Raw genomic sequence first — 16,873 nt, 5'->3', positions numbered from 1 at the left:
TCATGAAATCCCAAGTTGGATCCCAAGCACTCTGTATAATGAGTATAGAGGTGCACACCATGTAATTCTAGCAATTGGGAGATGGAGACTAGGGGATCAGAAGTTCAAGGTCATCCATGTTTATATAGGAAATTCAAGACCAGCCTGAACTACACCATACTCTGTCTCAATAAATGAACGTGTAAGTTTCACTGGTTTATCATTACCATAACTGAGCCATTTGTATTACCAAACCTTGTTCTAAAAGTGGGTACCTGATGCAATTCTGCAAAATTGCAGCATGAAGAGGTGTCTTATAACTGAATAAATTATCGATTTATGTTTCAAAATATCATAAATTTGGGCTGGAGAGATGACTCGGGAGTCAGGAGTACTTGTTCTTCTTGTAGAAGGCCTGGATCCAGTAGCCAGCCCTACATGGTAGCTCACAACTATCATTTATTCCAGTTCCTGGAGATCCAATACCCCTTTCTGGTGTCTATAGGCACCATATGTGTGATGGAGGAAGGTCATTGGTTAAGTAATAAAGAAACTGCTTGGTCTCATAAGTTAGAACATAGGTGGGTGGAGTAAACAGAACAGAATACTGGGAGGAAGAGGAAGTGAGCTCAGACTCAACAGCTCTGCTCTCTGGAGAGACGCCATGCTCCCCTCTCCTGGGCAGACACAAGAGCTCTGCTCTCTGAGGCAGACTCATGAAGCTCAGACCCAGGATGGACGTAGGCTAGAATCTTTCCCAGTAAGACTGATGCTACACAGATTATTAGAGATGGGTTGATCGGGATATGAGAATTAGCCTGTAAGGGCTAGAGTTAATGGGCCAAGCAGTATTTAAAAGAATACAGTGTCCGTGTAATTATTTCGAGGCATAAGCTAGCAGGCAGCCAGGGTGCTGGGGACGCAGCCCTGCCGCTCATATTACAACAATATGTGCATGTGTTGTACAGACGAGCATGCCAGCAAAATACTTGTATGCATAAAATAAATACATCTAAAATAAGATTATAAAGTAAATCAAGCTGCTTATAAAGCATAGATCTCCTGTATAAAGATTCCATTTTAAACCAAGTCTAAGTCAAAATAATCACCTGAGGACCTGTCATATTCAAGATAGCAGAGTGTAATTATAAAGGGCCTAAAGCAGTCCTTTACTTAAATTGTATTTTTGATCTTTTTGGCAATCCAAATCGATTTGATGTTTAAGCACTGTATACGCAGTGTCTACAACAGTTCTTGTGAGTAGTAGATGATGAACAACTATTTGTTGACTTAAGTGAGTTTAATAACGTCATGCAATACATAAGCTAAATAACAGCAGAAGTGATGTCAGAAAATAAATCATAATCAAGTGCCACATGAGCAGTATTAATAAAAATTTAGTTTCCCAGGTCTTCTTCATTTTTATCATCTGTAGTTGTACTTTTCTCTACCTTTTTTTCAGCATGTTCAGTAAAGAATGATTGACCTAATAATATGTATGCTTAGCAGATGAACAGAGTTTCTAAGCTGAATGGTACATAAAAGATTAAAATTTTATGATCTTTGATTTTATAAAGAAACTAAGTCCTAGATGGACACCCAACTTTTCATGGCTATATGTAGATTATAGCACCATATCACGCAGTCCATTAATGTTCTAAAAGTCATTGAAATGGCACAGGGACTATAAAAGTCATCATCACCTGCAGGAAATATTGTTTAGTGGGTAAAGTCTCTTGCTTCTCATCTGATGAACTGAGTTTGAAGTGATGGAAAAGCTAGCTCAGAACACTAATCATTTATTACACATCATAAATGAATCAAATTATTATTATGGGATACTTTATGAGAATGTACAGGCATGTCTCAATTTTAAACAGGCAAGAAAAAAGGGCAAGTACTTTAGAAGTCAGCACCTGCTGGCTTCTTTTTGGAGTTTTAGAAAAGCTCCTTAAGAAAATGACAGGCTGCAGAAATGGAAAAGTATATGTGTGTGTGCTAAGAGAATTGCTTCGACCTTATTCCTGAAATTTAAGTTTACTAAAATTCCTGTAATTTTCAGCCTTGAGAGACTGAAAAGCTGAACTTCTGCATTTTGATGGAAACCCACTCACGGTGGTGAGAACAGATGTGCAATCTTAACAGATAGCAATGCTGATGTTCTGCACTGTAAATTCTCTCATCAATTAACAGTGTTTTCTTCTGACTGTAACACATAAGGTATAGAATTCATGCACAGGCACACATGAGCACACATGCATAACATACACTTGTACATACGTACATACACAGGTGTAATTAAAACTCCTGAACTAAAGAACCCTCTACTGCAGTGGTTCTCAACCTTGCTAATGCTGTGACCCTTGAACCCAGTTTTTTATGTTGTGGTGACCCCTCCAAACATAAAATTATTTTTATCATTATTTCATAACTGTAATTTGGTTGCTGTTATCAGTCACAACATAAATGTCTGTAATGGTCTTAGGCGACTCTGTGAAAGGGTCTTTTGACCTGCAAGGGTCGCAGCCCAAAGATTGAAAACCAATGCCCTGGCCGGGCGGTGGTGGCGCACACCTTTAATCCCAGCACTCGGGAGGCAGAGGCAGGCAGATCTCTGTGAGTTCGAGGCCAGCCTGGTCTACAGAGCTAGTTCCAGGACAGGCACCAAAAACTACAGAGAGACCCTGTCTCGAAACACCAAAAAAAAAAAAAGAAGAAGAAGAAGAAGAAAGAAAGAACCAATGCCCTAATGTATCAGAGTCTGTAGTGTGTTACGTAAGTGCATATTAAGTGCTTCTCGGATGAATCATATGCTCTTTTCACAACTTATGGATATGGTTGTAAGATTTTTTTTCTTTCACCCTCTGTACAGCATATAAATAAAGGTGCTATTTCACTCATTCAGTAGTGAAAGAATAGACAATTCAGAAGGAAAAGACTCTTGAGAAAGCAGGAAGAAACTGAAAAAAGGGCAGAAGTCACAGGATTCATCTGGAAATTCTGAGCAAATAGCAACTAGTGAATCACATACCAACAGGAAGTGCCCTTAAAGTAAAGCAAAGAAATATTTTTGAAAGTGGTGGTGGTGTACGCCTTTAATCCCAGCACTCGGGAGGCAGAGGCAGGCAGATCTCTGTGAGTTCGAGACCAGCCTGGTCTAAAAGTGCTAGTTCCAGGACAGGCTCCAAAACCACAGAGAAACCCTGTCTCGAAAAAATAAAAGAAAGAAATATTTTTGAAGACTCTCATTTTTCTTGATGTAGCTTTTTGTAATATCTGGCCTTTTCTGGAAGCTCCTAGGGATAAGGTAGAACAACACGTACTTTTCTGTACAATTCATGATCTGGTACAAGATGTACTGGGCTAACTGAAGAAACAATAAACTACCTCTCGCCGAGTTCAATGGCTTACCTCTCTGTTTCTGTAAGCTTCCCGACATTTTATAAGAGAAGTCTGGGAAGATGGCTCAGTAGGTAAAGTGCTTGCCACACAAGTATAAGGACCTGAGTTTAGATCTCTAGGAACCACATTAGAACCTCTGGACAACCTGCAGGAAACAAATCGTGAAGTTGCTAGGCACAAGTCTCTAAACGAAAGAATAAAACTAGCAACCCGGTGGTGGTGGTGCAAGCTTTTAATCTCAGCACTTGGGAGGCAGAGACAGGAGGATCTCTGAGTTCAAGGCCTGCCTGGTCTACAGAATGAGTTCCAAGACAGCCAGGGCTACACAGAAAAACCCTGTCTCAAAACAAAAACAAAAACAAACAAAAAAAAAGGGCTGGAGAGATGGATCAGAGATTAAGAGCACTGGCTACTCTTCCAGAAGTCCTGAGTTCAATTCCCAACAACCACTCGGTGACTCACAACCATCTGTAATGGATCTGATGCCCTCTTCTGGCCGGCAGGCATACATGCAGGCAGGCAGAACAATATACATAAATAAATAAATCTTTTTAAGAAAGAGAACGACTGGCTTGTTAAGGAAACTGCTTTTAATGTAGAATGCCAGAATGACGCTGCTGCTTCTCTAATTCTGATTTAGCTGCCTTCATCCTTGAAAAGAAATTTGCCAGTGTATTTGAGATTCACATTACAAATGACCACCAACAGACATTGCTCACTTCCCCTTTCCAAGCCTCACATCAGCTGAGCCTAAGGTTCAGGAAGAGAAATAAATAACGTAACAGAAATTATGATAGCTGGACATTAAATATGCCAGTCTACAGTTCTGTCATATCTACTTTTTGCCTTCTGAAAAAAAAGGGATATTTCTATCCCTTTTCAAAGTGAAACTTCTACACTTCGTGATGTGTATTTTAAAAATTTAATTTTTAAAATAAATACACAAAGTATAAATTGTAAATATTAATGGGGTACTATGAGTGTGTGTGTGTGTGTGTGTGTGTGTGTGTGTGTGTGTGGCTGTGTCTGCCTGTCTGTGTATAGTATAATATTTGAATCAGATTTTCACAAACTCTTCAGTACGATGGTTAGTTTTTTTTGCTTTGTTTTGTTGAAACAGGGTCTCATATAGTCAGGCTAGCCTTGAATTCTCTTTCTAATCCTTATAACAACCTTGAACTTCTGATCCTTCTGTTTCCACCTTTCAAGTGCTAGGTATCCATTCCTGGACCTCTTGAATGCTAGGCAGTCATACTATCAACTGAGCTACATCCCCAGCTGCACCCATCATCTCTTCTTTGTTCTGTCTGTTCTCAGTCTCTACTACCTGCTTTCTTTTGGTATTAGTTACTTTTCTCACAGCTGTGATGCGTGGGAAAAGAAACTGAGGAAGGAAAGTTTTATTTTGGCTAATAGCTCTTGAGTACAGCCCACCACAATGGAGAATTCGTGAGGCATGAAGTATTTGGTCCCATGGCATCTTTGATTAGAAAGCAGAGGTAAATGCTTGTGCTCATCTAATTTCTGTTTTTATCCAGCCCGTGAAATGATACTGAAACGACCCACTCAAGAAAGATTTAGACATCACATTAATTAAGCCAATTAAGAATATAAGAGAAGAGTACTTCGGTTTTTGCCAGTTACCAAAACAGGTGACTGTTTGAGTCTTTTGGTACCAAAGCTCAGGGGTACAGCATTTTTAAAGGCAAAAACCCACAATTACATCAATGTTAGTTGAGGTCAAGGTAATCTTGCAACATATGTTTAGACAGAACACAGTAGTTATTTCAGACACAACATGACAACTAATTGTGACTTTATTTTCAGTTATTTTAGTTTATGCTTAGTTTGTATAAACATTAATTATTTTGGTTAATACACTTAGACCATGGTCAGGGTCATTGAAATCCCAAATGGGTTGCCAAGGCAAGCATAGGTGTTGAAGGGGTAAAGGGCTGGGAAGTATCTGTGATCAATGAAGTAGAGTTTGTGGGATATTTATACACAGCCAGGATGTATTGCTGTGATTGGTATAATAAAAAGCTGAATGACCAATAGCTAACCAAGAGAGATAGGAGGGACTTCTGGGCAGAGAGGGAACACTGGGAAGAAGAAGGCAGAGTCACCAGCCAGACTTTTAAAAAACAGGAATGTCAGTACAGAGTCAAGGTATCCAAGTCACATAAAAGAACATATATTAAAAGATATGGGTTAATTTAACTTATAAGAGCTAGTTAGGGACATGTTTAAGGTGGCTTGGCTATCATAATCAATGATGAGTCTCTGTGTTGCTATTTGGGAGCTGGCAGCCCAAAGAAAAATCCAATTACAATGGAGTCTTAAACTTTGCCATGAAAATGTCCATTGGCTTCCAAGTTTACAGCTGGAGTAGGACTGGAGAGCTGGTTCCTGTTGTCTATAGAAAGTGCAGTCCACTGCACCTATCTTCATGTACACATTTTGTAGGGCATAAACCTTTATTTCATACCGCCACCACCACTTGGGTAAACATCTAGAAATGAAATGGCTTCATCACTTGGTAACAGTGCATTTAACTTTTTGAGAAATTGCCAAACTAATTTTTAAAATGACTTTCTTTGTATCTTTTCTTATGACTGTTATACCTCCACAAAAGCAATTTAAGGGAGAAAGAATTTCTTCTGGCTCAAATTGCAGGGGTACAGTCTACCGTGATGAGTAAATCAAAGCAACAGTTGCTTAAACAGCTGGTTACATTGCATTAAGAGCCAAAAACCAGAGAAAATGAAGGGGGGAACATTCAAATCAGTTTTTTCTTTTTATACAGTCCAAAACAAAAGCCAAGGAAATGGTACCATACAAAGAGAGTGGGTGGATTTGATCACCCCTATTAACTTAATCAAAATAATTATACACTGGCATGCCCAGAAGCCTGTCTCCCAGGTGAGTCTAAATTTCATGAGGTTGACAATTGTGATTAATGTTAACAACTTCACTTCTTGACAACTTGATACCCAAACAAATCACTTTAAACACATCTTTTCATATATTGGCCAAAGTTTCATATTTATTCCATAATGCAAAATACAATCCAACTTCAAAAGGTCCCATAGCCTTTAATAATTCTTTAGACTTCAATAGTCTAAAGACTCTTAACTGTAAGCTCCTTTACAGTTTTACAATAAAATAACACGTTATGTACCTCTAACATATAATGGGAGTAAACATTCCTAATCCAAAATGGAAGGATTGCACATAGTAAGAAATAATCACACCAAAATCCAGCATGAAAAACATCAGATCCTGCAGCTGTGTGTCAAGCTTCTGGAGCTCATAATATAATCAAATGGGCTCCAAAAACTTTGTTAGCCATAGCTCAGTAGCTCTTCTGACCTCAGCACACCCAGATTCTTTGCTAGGCCAGGTCCATTCCATACTCATAGCTGCTACCACACACATCCCCATGGTCTTGACTTCATGAACATTCTGATATTTCCACTGAAACCTAAAAGACCCCCACAGATTCACACATGGCCTCTCAAGAATTCAATGCAAGGACTTTAACCCTGTCACACATTGTCTAGTTTCAAATTCTTTTGAAATCATAGAGCAAGACTCTATGAACGCATCAATTTGTTTTTTGTTTATTTTTTTAATTTTTTTTTAAAAAGAAAACAAAGACAGGGAACTCAGACGTTCCTCATCCCTCCTACACTTCCTGGTCATCCTCAGGGGCTATTCTGCCCAATACCTGCTCTCTCTTCCTATCCCACCCAGCCTGCATGCACAACCCTCCCCCCCCTCTGGCTGACTCCCTCCCCTGTTTGACCACATAACATCTCCCAGCTCAGCCTCTTCGGGCTCTAGGACCAAATCCGAATCGGCAGGGCAAACGGGAGGGTGGTAGCTCCTTTGTCCCAATAGCCTGCCTGCAGCCAGCTAGGTAGGCCCTTTGTTTACGAGCCACCCAAGCAGCAAGGAGATCCGGTCTTGGCACCAGGAGAGACATCACTTGGCTCATGGAACCTTCTCGAAAATTGACCACATACTCGGTAACAAAGCAAACTTCCACAGTTACAAAAAAATATTAGTAACCACCTGTGTCTTATCAGATCACCATGGATTAAAGTTAGAATTCAACAACAATGCTACCCCCAGAAAGCCTACAAACTCATGGAAACTGAACAGTCAACTACTGAACCACACCTGGATCAAGGAAGAAATAAAGAAAGAAATTAAAGTCTTCCTTGAATTCAATGAAAATAAAGAAACAACCTACTCAAACTTATGGGACACTATGAAAGCAGTCCTGAGAGGAAAGTTCATAGCACTAAGTGCCCACTTAAAGAAAACAGAGAAGGCACACATTGGAGACTTAACAGCCCACCTGAAAGCTCTAGAAAAAAAAGAAGCAGACTCACCTAGGAGGAGTAGAAGACTGGAAATAATCAAACTGAGGGCTGAAATCAACAAAATAGAAACACAGAAAACAATCCAAAGAATCAATGAAACAAAAAGCTGGTTCCTGGAGAAAATCAACAAGATTGATAAACCTCTATCCAAACTAATAAAACGCCAGAGAGTGAATATGCAAATTAATAAGATCAGAAATGAAAAGGGGGACATAACCACAGACACAGAGGAAATTCAAAGAATCATTAGATCTTACTACAAAGGCCTGTATGGCACAAAACTGGAAAATGTAAAAGAAATGGACACGTTTTTAGATAAATACCATATACCAAAGTTAAACCAGGACCAGGTGAACAACCTAAATAGACCTGTTAGTCACGAAGAACTAGAAGCTGTTATCAAAAACCTCCCTACCAAAAAAAGCCCAGGACCTGATGGTTTCAATGCGAAATTCTACCAGAACTTCCAAGAAGACCTAATACCTATACTCCTTAATGTATTTCACAATATAGAAGCAGAAGAGTCATTGCCAAATTCCTTTTATGAAGCTACAGTCACTCTGATACCAAAACCACACAAAGACTCAACCAAGAAAGAGAATTACAGGCCAATCTCACTCATGAACATCGACGCAAAAATCCTCAACAAAATACTGGCAAACCGAATCCAAGAACACATTAGAAAAATTATCCATTATGATCAAGTAGGCTTCATCCCAGAGATGCAGGGCTGGTTCAACATACGAAAATCTATCAATGTAATCCATCATATAAATAAGCTGAAAGAAAAAAACCATATGATCATTTCATTAGATGCTGAAAAAGTATTTGACAAAATTCAACATCCCTTTATGATAAAAGTCTTGGAGAGACTAGGGATACAAGGGTCATACCTAAATATAATAAAAGCTATATACAGCAAGCCGACAGCTAACATCAAATTAAACGGAGAGAAACTCAAAGCCATCCCACTAAACTCAGGAACACTAAACTCAGAAACCCACTCTCGCCATACCTCTTCAACATAGTGCTTGAAGTTCTAGCAATAGCAATAAGACAACATAAGGGGATCAAGGGGATTTGACTTGGAAAGGAAGAAGTTAAACTTTCGTTATTTGCAGATGATATGATAGTGTACATAAGTGACCCTCAAAACTCCACCAAGAAACTTTTACAGCTGATAAATACCTTTAGTAATGTGGCAGGATACAAGATCAACTCCAAAAAATCAGTCGCCCTCTTATACACAAAGGATATGGAAGCAGAGAGGGAAATCAGAGAAGCTTCACCTTTCACAATAGCCACAAACAGCATAAAATATCTCGGGGTAACTCTAACCAAGGAAGTAAAAGATCTATTTGACAAGAACTTTAAAGCATTGAAGAAAGAAATTGATGAGGATATCAGAAAATGGAAGGACCTCCCTTGCTCTTGGATTGGGAGGATCAACATAGTAAAAATGGCAATTCTACCAAAGGCAATTTATAGATTCAATGCAATTCCTATCAAGGTCCCATCAAAATTCTTCACGGATCTTGAGAGGACAATAATCAATTTTATATGGAAAAATAAAAAACCCAGGATAGCCAAAACAATCCTATACAATAAAGGATCTTCTGGAGGCATTACCATCCCTGACTTCAAACTCTATCACAGAGCTACAGTAATGAAAACAGTGTGGTATTGGCATAAAAACAGAGAAGTCGACCAATGGAATCGCATAGAAGACCCGGAATTTAATCCCCAAACCTATGAACACCTCATTTTCGACAAAGGAGCTAAAAGTATACAATGGAAGAAAGAAAGCATCTTCAACAAATGGTGCTGGCACAACTGGATGTCAACCTGTAGAAGATTGAAATTAGACCCATATCTATCACCTTGCACAAAACTCAAGTCCAAATGGATCAAAGACCTCAATATCAGTCCGAACACACTGAACCTGATAGAAGAGAAAGTGGGAAGTACCCTACAACAGATGGGCACAGGAGATCGCTTCTTAAGTATAACCCCAGCAGCACAGACACTAAGGACAACATTGAATAAATGGGACCTACTAAAGCTGAGAAGCTTCTGTAAAGCAAAGGACACTGTCACTAAGACAAAAAGGCAACCTACTGACTGGGAGAAGATCTTCACCAACCCCGCAACAGACAAAGGTCTGATCTCCAAAATATATAGAGAACTCAAGAAACTAGACTCTAAAATGCTAATTAACCCAATTAAAAAATGGGGCACTGAACTGAACAGAGAATTCTCAAAAGAAGAAGTTCAAATGGCCAAAAGACACCTAAGGTCATGCTCAACCTCATTAGCAATCAGGGAAATGCAAATCAAAACAACTTTGAGATATCATCTCACACCTGTCAGAATGGCTAAAATCAAAAGCACCGATGATAGCCTTTGCTGGAGAGGCTGTGGAGGAAGGGGTACCCTCATCCATTGCTGGTGGGAATGCAATCTTGTGCAACCACTTTGGAAATCAGTGTTTCGGTTTCTCAGGAAATTCGGGATCAACCTACCCCTGGACCCAGCAATACCACTCTTGGGAATATACCCAAGAGATGCCCTATCATATGACAAAAGCATTTGTTCAACTATGTTCATAGCAGCATTATTTGTAATAGCCAGAACCTGGAAACAACCTAGATGCCCTTCAATGGAAGAATGGATGAAGAAAGTGTGGAATATATACACATTAGAGTACTATGCTGCGGTAAAAAACAATGACTTCTCGAATTTTGCATGCAAATGGATGGAAATAGAAAACACTATCCTGAGCGAGGTAACCCAGACCCAAAAAGATGAACATGGGATGTACTCACTCATAATTGGTTTCTAGCCATAAATAAAGGTCACGGAGTGTATACCTGGTGAACCTAAAGAAGCTAAATAAGAAGGTGAACCCAAGAAAAAACATATAGTTATCCTCTTGGCTAAGGGAAGTAGATAAAATTGCCGGGGAGAAAATTGGGATCTTGGGGGTGGGGTGGGTTGGGGATAAGGGGGGACGGGGAGAGAAAAGTGAGAAGGGGAGGATTGGGGGAACTTGGGGAAACAGGAAGATTGGGATAAAGGAAGGTTGGATAGGGGAGCAGGGAAGCACATATCTTAGTTAAGGGAGCCACCTTAGTGTTGGCAAGAGACTTGAACCTAGAGTGGCTCCCAGGAGCCCAAGGCGATGTCCCCAGTTAGTCCCTTGGGAAGCTGAGGATAGGGAACCTGAAATGACCCTATCCTATAGCAATACTGACGAATATCTTGCATATCACCATAGAACCTTCATCTGGTGATGGATGGACACAGAGACAGAGACCCACACTGGAGCACTGGACTGAGCTCCCAAGGTCCCAATGAGGAGCAGATGGAGGGAGAACAAGAGGAAGGATGTCAGGACCACGAGGGGTGCACCCACCCACTGAGACAGTGGGGCTGATCTATTGGGAGCTCACCAAGGCCAGCTGGACTGTGACTGAAAAAGCATGGGATAAACCCGGACTCTCTGATCATGGTGAACAATGAGGACTGATGAGAAGCCAAGGTCAATGGCATGGGGTTTTGATCCTACTTCCTGTTCTGGCTTGGTGGGAGCCTAGCCAGTTTGGATGTTCACCTTCCTAGACATGGACGAAGGGGGGAGGACCTTGGACTTTCTACAGGGCAGGGAACCCTGACTGCTCTTTGGATTGGAGAGGGAGGGGGAGAAGAGTGGGGGGAGAGGGAGAAAGGTGGGAGGAGGGGGAGGGAAATGGGAGGCTGGGAGGAGGCGGAAACTTTTTTTTTCCTTTTTTCAATAAAAAAAAAAACAGGAATACACTTGCTTCTATCTTGGAAGCAAAATAGGATCATTCCCTCATGTTAAAGCTCATTACATTAACAGTGTGATTGTGGTTAGGGGAACAAATTCTGGCTCCAGGAAACAAATAATTAAACAAGGACCTAGAAGAAAGTCCATTTATTATTATTGTTGCAGTCTTCTCAAAAGGTTTTTGTTAATCTCTTTAATGTTTTTTAAAATACAGTCTTAAATCATATGAAGTCTTCATATCTTGTGATAACCAGTTCTATAAAAAGGCTGCACATATTATTGGCTATTAAAATGTCTTGCAAATTTCTCTTTCACAAGTTATCAGAATTTAAACAGTATCGCTTGAAAAATCTATTCAAGAAAAGTTTTGCCTATTGAATGAAAGAGGAATCAATAAATCCTTTTTATAAACTAAAAAATAAAAAGAAAACAAACGATCTTTTTCATTACATACCAATCCCATTTCCCACTCCCTCTCCTCTTCCCACCTACTCCCCCAATCCACCTGCTATCCACTCTTCAGAGAGGGTAAGGCACATTGCTTTGGGGAAGGTTCAAGGCCTTCCCTACTATATCTAGGCTGAGCAAGGTATCCATTCAAAGAGAATAGGTTCCAAAAAAGCCAGTACAAGCAGTGGGGATAGTTCCTGGTGCCATTGCCAGTGGCCCCACAGTCTGCCCCAACCATACAACTGTCACCCACATTCAGAGGGACTAATTTGGACCTATGCTGTTTTCTTCCCTGTCTGGAGTTGGGGAGCTCCCATTAGCTCAGGTAGACTGTTTCAGTGGGTGTGCCCATCATGGCCTTGACCTCTTTGTTCATATTCTCACTTCTCCCACTCTTCAACTGGACTTAGGGAACTCAGTCCAGTGCTCTGATGCAGGTCTCTGCCTATGTTTCCATCAGTTGTTATGAAGATATTCATCAGTCTGACTATAAGGCAAGGCCAGTTTGGGCACCCTCTATTGCTTAGGGTTGTGGATTCCTGGGAATTTCTCTAGTGTCAGGTTTCTTGCTAGCCCCATAATGGCTCCCTCAATCAAAATATCTCTTTCCTTGCTCTTCTCTCCGTCCTTCCTTCATCTCGTCTGTACCATTCCCTCAAGCTCTCCTCTTCCCTCCCCTTTTCCCCTCATCTTCCTCTTCTGCCATCCCTACTCTCTCCAACCCCATGCTCCCAATTTTGTCAGGCGATCTTGTCTAGGCAGTATGTCTGTGGACAAAGGACAGGAAACTGGCAACACCCTGAGTTTGGGACAGGATTTGAGCATTTCTTGTTAACCGGGACTTCATTAGGTGTCATCTAGGATGCGAGAGACTAGGTGTGTTCAGATAACCACAGGAGCCCTCACCCGTGATTCTGTGAAGATCACTTCAAACCTTAGTGGCTCACAGACAAATATATACGTCTCTCCTTCATTTTCACCACCACGAACTTCCCTTAGCCAGTGTCAGGCAGGGACAAAAACAACCCCAGTCCTTAATATGTGTCATGTGTGTCATTGTCTAGAAGGAACTGCTTGTTCCCCCATGGAGGAGTCTTTTATTGGTGCCTTCCTACACAACAGATCAAGAAACATCTCAAAACGCTCTGGAGAGATAGAGTCCCTTTTGCCATGATGCCTGCCTGTGACCCCAGCCGTGCTAAACCTGCTGCATGTGGTGTGACTGAAGGAGAGATCTGTAGAGTATGTGGTAATTGGGCCCTATGGCCCCTATGGCCCCTATGGCCCCATGGCCCCTATGGCCCCTATGGCCCCTATGGCCCCTATGGCCCCTATGGCCCCTATGGCCCCTATGGCCCCTATGGCCCTATGTGTGTATGTCTCCAGGCCAGAGCAGGGCAGCAGACATCATTACAGTTGGTTGTGTGCCATTACGTGGTTGCTAGGAATTGAACTCAGGACCTTTGGAAGAGCAGGCAGTGCTGTTAACCACTGAGCCATCTCTCCATCTTCTTCTTTCTCTTGCCTGAAGAGGGTCCCAGACCTCGTTAGAGCTGTTTGTGAGCCATTTTGTGGTTGTCCATAATTGAACTCAGGTTGTTTGAAGGAGCAGGCAATGCTCTTAACCACTAGCCATCTTTCCAGCTCCTTTTTCCACCTTTTTAACTAAACCAGGTTTTCTTGATGTGGTGTGTGGGTCACATCTGCATTCCCCTCAGGGGTCTCCATGGGCCTATTGGCTGTTAGTGTACTACATAGAGGAGGTCTAGATTGTTTCTCTGGCTTTAAATTGGATTACCATTTTGCTGGTGTTTGTAGTTGCTTGTGTGTCTTGGATGTGAGTTTTTCATTAGGCACATGAAAGGGCCAGTATTTTATTCTTCTAGCCATCTTGCCTTGTTCTCCTTGGTGGTGTCTCTGAAGCACGCGGGGGCATGGTGATGGAACTTTTAGGCTTTAATATCCTAACACAGTTTTGCCTGATGCAGTGATGACGACGTGTGCCCATGTCCTTGTCTTAGAATTTGCGCATCTCATTTCATATATTTAATGTTGCATTCTGAGTGGGTTTTATTGGTGGTGTTTCATAGTCACCAGCACTTGTTTTTTCCATGTGTGGATACCCAATTGCCCCAGAATCATTTCTTGTTGGAAAAAAAAATTGTCCTGGGACTAGCTCTTAAGAACAGGCTAGCCTCAATCTCACTGAGATCCGCCCACCTCTGAGTACAGGGATTAAAGGTGTGCACCACCACAGCTAAAAAATATTGTTTTTAAGAATGATTTTGCAGCATTTTGTTGAGATTCAATTGATCATAAAAATGGGAGTTTGCTTTGGGTCCCGCAAGCCAGGACCAAACAAATCAAGTTGATTTCTCAGGAGAGAACTTTGGTGAGAACTTTGGTAAAATCTCTAAACCCCTTCAACGTGTTAGTTACATTTTCTGGTCTAAAACCCTCCATGACTGAACTTCCCCACTGGAGCAGAGTGGACTAAGGGTCACCTCTGGAGAACAAAGACTTGCCCCACCTAGGAGAGAACACAACCATACCACAAAGCTAGAAGGATCCTCGATCTGCAAATAAAGGAAAAGGTAAAGGAAAGGCCAAATTTGCAGGACCAGCCTCGTCGTTGGTGCAGCACAGATGTGAGCAGACTGGCTTTGAAGACATTGGTCACTAGAGCACCTGGGAGGCCAGACCCAGGCTGTACTGGAGCCCATGAGCCTGAGTCCAAAGGTCCGTGAAAGCCAATGGAGATCACTGTTTTAGAAAACTCACAGACGAGGAACTGCCATTTGACTTTGTGCAGGGGTGAGGAAAGAGCCGTGGCCTTGCTCTCCTTGATGTTGCTTTACCATTCTGTGGGTGAGGCTGGGCTTCTCATCACCTAACATCAGAGGGAAGCTCTGTGAAAATGGAATTACCCGTCAAGGGGCACAGACTTTGGCAGGTGGAATCGATGCAACTGGCCCCGCAGGAAGCAGGTGGTGTGTGGAACTGTGGTGTGCTGGGTAGGGTTGCTTTGTTAATTTGAAATATAGTAGGATTATCTGGGAGAGGGAACCTCAACCAAAAAAGATTGCCTCCATTAGACCAACCTGTAGGCAAGTCTGTGGGGGTACTTTAAAAATTATGATTGGGAGGGTTCAGTCCGGGAACGGTGGTGCCACCCATAGGTGGATGGTTCTGGGCTGTATAAGAAAGGAGCAAAGCCATGTGGAAGAAGCCAATAAGCTGCATCCTTCAGTTCCTGCTTCCAGGTTCTCTCCTGGAGTCCCTTCCATGGCTTCCCTTCATAATGGACTGTGGTTGGAATGCATAAGCCAAAGAAACCCTGTCCTCCCCAAGTCATGGTGTTTGATCAGAGCAGTAGACTCCAAAAGTGAGACCTCTGGTCTGGGGAGGTTAGTCTGGGAGGGATGACCCAAGCAGCCTGGGCGTCTGTGTGTTCACTGTCAGGGAGCAGATGCTTCATGATCAGAGGCTGTTAGGTCTCACACACGAAGAGCAGCCTGGAGGAGCGCATGTTCTCAAGTGTCATAGAATTAAATACTTCATTACCAATGGCATGTCACTGTGCGTGGCTGTGCAAGCTGCTCCACAGCATGCCCAGGAAGCAAGTCAATCTTGAAGTATTTGTTGATGAGTACATTTTAATTTTAGCCAAAGCTTTGGCCCAAAAGGAGGCCACATAGAGGAGACTAAGGTTTAAGGGAAGCCATCTCAGCAGGCAGCTGCGGAAAATAATTATGAATGCTGACAGGAACCCCAGGGAAGCTGGGGATGGGGCTTTCCCTGGAAAGCCTTGACTGAGGGCAATGATCTGAAAGGGACAAATGTGTCCTTCTGCTTTCCGACCTCCAGCCGGCCCAGCTGCCATCTCCAGAGACTCGCCCATCTCTAGCCCTCAGAAATCTGATTTCAGATTTCAGTTTGGACAACTTTTTCCTGCTATGACCAGACACCCATCACATGGGCCTTCCCGAAGGGGACCCAGCAGGAGGGCCTGGGCTATCTGCAGGGCAGAATTTGTCTTCAGTGGCCTCTTTCTGCCACTGTCACCATAGGCTCTTGGGGGTGAGATATTTTTCCAGTAGCTATTGTGGAGAGGGAGCTCACAAACCCTTAAAGTCAGAGGACAGCTAATGGGAATTGGTCCTCTCTTCTCACCACGTGGTTCATGGAGTTAGGTGCTCAGCCTGGCAGCTGGAAGCTGGCGCCTTTACCCTGGCTCCATCCTGTTGATTGGCAACCACAGGTTCTATTCCAGTCTTTATACTAGTACTAGCCCTCAGTTCACACTTTAGAGTTTGTAGATGCACACACACACACACATCTGTATATGTACATATATGTGGGTTGCAGCATGACCTTATAGACTTCAGGAGAGTTCTTATAGACTTCATGACCTTATAGACTCAGAGAGTTTATGAAACCTCAATTAGATTAAGAGGCAGAGAGTTAATAGTGATTAGGCATCAGTTTGGATTGGCAGGAAGTATGTTAAGGACTTGGTCTCAGAGGCTCCAAGAGCCAGCCCCCGATAGCAGAGGCATGGGCATTCATTAGAAGTGAAGGGATAGGGGGGAACTTGGGGAAACAGGAAGAATGGGATAAAGGAAGGTTGGATAGGGGAGCAGGGAAGCACATATCTTAGTTAAGGGAGCCACCTTAGGGTTGGCAAGAGACTAGAACCTAGAGTGGCTCCCAGGAGCCCAAGGTGATGTCCCCAGTTAGTCCCTTGGGAAGCTGAGGATAGGGAACCTGAAATGACCCTATCCCATAGCAATACTGACGAATATCTTTCATATCACCATAGAACCTTCATCTGGTGATGGAT

This window comes from Alexandromys fortis, unplaced genomic scaffold (genome assembly GCF_014885135.2).
Source record: "Alexandromys fortis isolate MF-2015 unplaced genomic scaffold, M_Fortis_MF-2015_v1.1 scaffold_200, whole genome shotgun sequence".
Lineage (NCBI taxonomy): Eukaryota > Metazoa > Chordata > Mammalia > Rodentia > Cricetidae > Alexandromys > Alexandromys fortis.
Note: the sequence above shows the minus strand (reverse complement) of the source record.